The sequence below is a fragment of the Carassius carassius genome, chromosome 1 (assembly GCF_963082965.1).
Source record: "Carassius carassius chromosome 1, fCarCar2.1, whole genome shotgun sequence".
Lineage (NCBI taxonomy): Eukaryota > Metazoa > Chordata > Actinopteri > Cypriniformes > Cyprinidae > Carassius > Carassius carassius.
Window position 1 is genome coordinate 30,534,150 of NC_081755.1, and position 6,547 is coordinate 30,540,696.

A 6,547-nucleotide genomic window follows, 5' to 3' on the forward strand; every position below is an offset into this window, starting at 1 on the left:
TAACCGCTGGTCAGTCCTCAAAGCTAACAAACCCTTTTCCACTGTGAAGACCATTTTTGTAAAATGAAAATGTTAAACGTTATTAAAGAAAACTCTAATGTCAATAAAGAACCTTTATTTTAAAGTGTACTTATAGTTTGATACCACTTTTGTTTTGCAGTGTGCAAATGAAACTGCTTGTTTGGGGCAAAATGGTAAATTTTACATCATTATTTGTCAGTCACAATAAGGTAAAAAGAAACAACAGCCCAAAAAAAAAAAAAAAAAAAAAGAGATTTGTCCTCGATTTCTGGGCTCATACTTAGTGTTGCTGTGACTTGCAAAGTGCAACCTCTAATGTGTGACATGAAAGTTCACAAGCCATAGGCTATGCTGAGATGGAATTTGGAGTATTGCTTATTATTTTTATATTTAATAACAATAATTGTAATTTTGAAATAGGTTTATTTGCTGTAAAAGTCTATCCTCTATGTGTCCCCTTAGGTTAGTGTTCTCCATAACACCATGCAAAAGTATTTTTGTTTCAGTGGTTTTTCATACAGTATTTATCAAATTTTAATTGATTAGATTTTTTAAATCACATTATAATTCTGATTACATAATTAGGTATTGATCACAGAATAGATTTGGAGGTTTGAGTAGCTTTGGCAACTTTGGGATCTTAGCCAGTATCAGTTTGGCAGTTATTACAACCTATTACAACTTTTATAAGAAACATAGGGAGAAAGAATCAGATGTTGAACAATCCAGCTGTCAGACATTCAAATTTGTTAAACTAAGAAAAAAAGGCCTTCTTTTCAATTCTCTCTCTTCCTTTCCAAATAGGAAACAAAATGGTTCAAACGTACATGGACCCCAGAAGCTCTGTGAATCCATTAGGATCAATATTATGTGCAAATGAAGTAACTATCTGTCTCCCCTGACCTAGCAACATGTTTGTTTATTGCTTCAGCTGTCAACATAAATAGTGTAAATGAGATGTGCAAACACTAAGTGATATATATTAACATTCAACAAGTAAACTTATACAATTATGTTTATATTTTATATGTAAATTGAATTGTGAAGCACATTCAGCTATATGTACAGATACATCTATCTTTTTATTAATTTAATAAATAAATAGTAAATAATACATTTTGTTGTCATGGAAGGATTGATATTTTTCTATTTCTTTAAAATAAAAATTTGACATTGGTGTCGATGGGTCCATGAAAAACCTTTTCATTCATTTTTGAAACCCTTATTTTTATATATACTTTTATATATATATATATATATATATATATTATAAAAGTTCTGCTCACCAGACCTGCATTTATTTGACCCAAAGTACAGCATAAGCAGTAATGTTGTGAAATAGTTTTACTATTTAAAATAACTGCTTTCTATTTGAATGTATTTTACAATGTAATTTATTTCTGTGATCAAAGCTGAATTTTTAGCATCATTACTGCAGTCTTCAGTGTCACATGATCCTTCGGAAATTATTGTAATATGATGATTTACTGCCCAAGAAACCTTTTTAAATTATTATTATCAATATTTAAAACAGTTGAGTACATTTTTCAGGATTCTCTGATGAACAGAAAGATCCAAAGATCAGAATTGATCTGAAATTAAAAGCTTTAATAACATTATATACATTATATTATACATTTTTTTTGAAAAAGAGATTATATAAATTAATACTTTTATTTATAAAGGATGCTTTAAATTGATCAAAAGTGATGATAAAGACATTTATAATGTTACAAAATATTTATATTTCAGATAAATGCTGTTCTTCTGAACTTTCTATTTATCACAGAAACCAGAAAAAAATATACTTGGCTGTTTTCAACACCATCATAATAAATGTTTTTTGAGCAGCAAATCAGAATATCAGAATGATTTCGAAGGACTGTGTGACTGGAGTAATGATGCTAAAAATGTAGCTTTGAAATCACAATAAATTATATTTTAAAATATATTCAAATAGAAAACCGTTAATTTAATTGGCCAAGTGAAAATATTTCAAAATGTTAAAGTTTTGCTGTACTTTGGATCAAATAAATGCAGGCTTGGTGGATAGAACAGACTTCTTTAAAAAACTAACAATCTTACTGTTTAAAAAGTGGTAGTGGCTATTATAGGCAACTTTCATTTTTCTCTAACTTCTAGTTTTTATTTGGCTTAGAAATCTATTAGGAATTTCCTGGTTACGACTTTCTGCGAGAGAGCGCCCTCCTGCTTCGAGCATGAATGAAACACACTCTGCAGGAGTGTTTAGCGCTCCGTGATGTTCATCTCGCCTTCTGAGTCCGAAAAAAAACATTAGGTCATGCGCAGACTATCCTACGGAAGTTCTAAGCGGCCATGCTTTATAATTGTTTTCCTTTTTGTTTTCTCGTTATAACGACTTAATTTTCTCGTTATCTCGACATATGGAAAGTCGTTTTCTCGTTATAACGACTTAATTTTCTCGTTATCTCGACAAAACGAAAGTCGTTTTCTCGTTATAACGACTTAATTTTCTCGTTATCTCGACATAATGAAAGTCGTTTTCTCGTTATAACGACTTAATTTTCTCTAATAAGTTACAAAACTGCGCCAGCAGGTGGCACTATAGACCTGAGTATGACTGATGGGGTGTTGTAGCTACACTGTCCACTTTACTGTATGCGGACTTTCCTCGTGATCGCTATAATTTGTTCAGTCTTGTTCATTACTGACATTTAATTAATTCATAAATGTTAAATGCTTTAATCAACATGATTATTTTGTGTATTAAGTTCTTGCTAGATGCATGAGTTACACCTACGCGTTCTGGGTCATAAAATAGCTGCTTATCAAAACCAAGGTTGACGTCACTGTATTCTGTTTGCACCTATATCTTTATTTGTGCTTCTTTGAGGCACATGATTAGGTAGTTAAGAAGCGGAAATGTTCTGTATATCTACAGTAGGACAGGATTTAACGATGTAGGCTATTTGTGATGTGCTTTTTTCCCTTATTATTAATCTTTATTGTTAACCATATTGATGAGAAATGTGATGTATATGTAAAATGCATAGGCTAATTTAATTCAGTTTTGTTCTATAATGTTGTAATCGTTTTTCTCTGCACACACACACATACGAGAAAACGAGTTCGTTATGTCGAGATAACGAGAAAACGAGTTCGTTATGTCGAGATAACGAGAAAATTAAGTCGTTATAACGAGAAAACAAAAAGATACTATCCTGTATCTTGAATTTAAATCTATATTTATTCATACCAGCTCTTGAAAACACACTTGCCCGAAAAAGTATGGGGGATGAATATACGTGATATTAAAAGTGGGGGGGACACGTCCCCTGTGTCCCCCGGGTAATCTACGCCCCTGCTACTACACATTTTCTAGATGTGAGTACTGATTTTGTTCAGTGCTGGTTTCAGACAAAGAAAAGGTATCGAACAGTCTTTTAAAAGAGATGTGGCATATGAAATGTTAGCATCGCATAGGAAAGTCATTCTACACCATGATCAAACATGGTGTCTCATCACAATACATCATGGCCTGTCTTCTAAAGGGCACTAACAGATAAAGAGACTGAAATGAGGACGATTTCAGGGGATTTCAAGCCACTTATTTTGTTTGTGAGCTAGTGCAATGGTGCTTTGACTGTTTTCCTTTTTATTATTATTATTAATACGATGCAGATTATAGGAGGTCAGGTTTGAAGCGTTGCCATGGAGAGGTGAGTGAGTAATTTCACATCTCCTCTGGTTTAGCTCACCTGCTTGCCTCCGCTCTGCTGAAGTCAAATAGATTGTGAATCACATTACCAGTGATTTAACCAGAAATGCAGAGCGGTGAGCACTCACTGTCTGGACTACATCCATATCTCCATCCACTTCCAGAGATAGAGAGAGAGAGAGAGAGAGAGAGAGGCAAGAACCAAGACCTAAGAATGCAAGCACAGCACAAAGCAGTGTAATGCCTAGAGGAATTAAAATGGAAGCAAACACTGGAGTGAGTAACAACAAATATGAATAAACGCAGAACAAGATGAGAAGAGTGACTATGGTGGGAGTCAGAGAGGGGACACAGAGATGTCCGCGTGAGGGCCACACCCCTACGGATGGGCCATCTGCTCAACGAGAGAGAGAAATAGAGATGGATTGAGCTTTGGGTGCAGTTAAATGTGGTCATTTTCAAAATAAAAATAAAATAATGTCTTGGAACATTTAACAGGGTCCCTTCCCTCAAATCTCAAGTCACGTCTCTCAGTATCCTTGTGAGTTTGTATGTATTGAAAATAATACTAATAATAATTGTAATAGCCATTTGTTGTTCTATTCTTTCGATTAAGATTTTGTTCACACGCGCACACACAGAAACAAAGAGTAAAAGAAGCATTTTTGGACTTTTAGTTTTTATAATTTTGTTAAAAGCTAAACACTGCCCCCTGTTGACGACTAGAGGTTGTTGTCGTTTTACATGCTGTCAGCACAGGCATTCAATACAAATACAATTGTACCTTTTAGAAAAGATACGACTTACAGCATATTCAAGTTATCCATTTGATCAGTATGCGCATTTCATGGGAATCAAACATATAACCTTGCTGTTCCTGTAGTATTGTGCTCCAGCAGTTAAGCTAAACAGAGATTGAGACTGAAATAGTGTGAATTGGATCTAGCATGCTTCCATGTAGTGTGGCAGAAATGGTGAGTAGTAACTGCTCTTTTAGTGCTAATCATTTGACAAATCAAGCCCAAAAAGGAGAAGTTAGCATGGGTGAGGGCAGGAAACGTGTTGTGTTTTAAATAGCTATGTCTCTCAAGTGCTGCAAAGCTTGGTGTCACCCCAGAAGTGAGATTACACTGAGTCTAAACTAGCAACATAAAGACAGTTTCTATTTTTGCAGGGTGTCGATCTAATAATCAATTCTTTCAGAGAAAGAGAGAACATTCCAGCAGGAGCCCTCACCTCTCCATGGAGACAGACGGTGCTCACGGGGTCAGAGAGGAGGATGGAGATGAGCGTCACGTGACAGTTGTGGTCAGTCTGAACTGCCCCCCACCTACACCATGCATTAAAGGATAGAAACAGATTTATATCTGGCACAATACAAAAGAGGAGCTTCATCTACACATGACAGCCTCTTATTCAGGTGATGTACATTCACATATAGTTATGCATTTTGCAGGCATTTCTATTCAAAGCGACGGTGGTTTCAAGTTGAGACTGGAGAAAGTTGTCACACATTTACTTTGCTGAATATTTATATTGGGGCATGTTTTCACAATGTAACCTGCCATTCTGTTCTTTTAAACTGTCTATTTATCAAAGAGTGCAAAAAAAAAAAAAAAAAAAAAAAACTTCGGGTATCACCGTTTTTATAAAAATATTGGGCAACAAAACATTATGAAAACCATTTCATAATAAGAAATGCTTATTAAGCAGCAAATCAGAATATTAGTATGATTTCTGAAGGATCATGTGACACTGAATAGTAATGGCTGCTGTTACATTGTAAACTATATTAAAATGGAAAATATATTTTCGTTTTATTAATATTTCACAATATTACTGTTTCACTGTATTTTTATCCGATAAATTGTGAACATTAGTGACTTCTTAAAAAAAAAAAAACATTCTAATCAACCCCAACCTTTTCAATATGTACTCCTGTCTGAATATAGACAGTGTGATTTCACAAGTTTACTTGTACATATAATTGGGTGGGACGTTGAAATAAATGTAATTTTATTGTGATCGCTTGTTTACCCAAGAGCTTGTAGCAAAAATATGATGATATTGGAATAAATTGTAGCTTGGAGAACAGAAGAATAGAACATGTACAATAATGAAGCAATTGAATTCCGTTGCATGTTTCCTGCATTCCATCTCACATTCCCTTACTGGATCCTTAATGATAAGGGGCAGAAAGGCCTGGGCCTGTTATTTATCTCTTCTCCTATTTTCGTTGAGCAGTTGACCGTGTGTGTGTGTGTGTGTGTGTGGCCTAGCTGGACCAGAGCCAGCCATATAGAGCAGGAAAACCCCAGGGAGCTTCCTTAAACACAGTCTGTACATTGACCTGGTGGCTAGTGGCTATTAATTACACCTCGAGTGATGAGTTCTGACTGAGCACGCTCTGTGCCAGCCCGGGTGTGGGCTGGTGAGGTCGCCACAAAGACACAGAACTGATTACACACGATATAAGGTGGCTTTCAGCCAGTGTAGCTATAACCATTACGTTTTCTCTCCATCTTGCTCTTCTCTCTGTTGCACCCGCTCGTTCTAAAGACATTTTAATTTAAACTTCATTTCTTTTTAGCAAGGATTTAACCGTATATTCAGTATTTTTCTGCTTAGAAATATAATTTAACTTTTTAATGTTTAATTAAAATATTTTTTTTCTAGAGATGTTTCTCCCAAAATTATGATAACGTTCATAAAGTAGCCTGCAATAGACATGAATACTGTTATCAGAATGCTTTAGGATAAAACCATAATAACATTAGTAATTAATTAATTTAGAAATTATATTAATAACATTGAATGTTCTAAGAA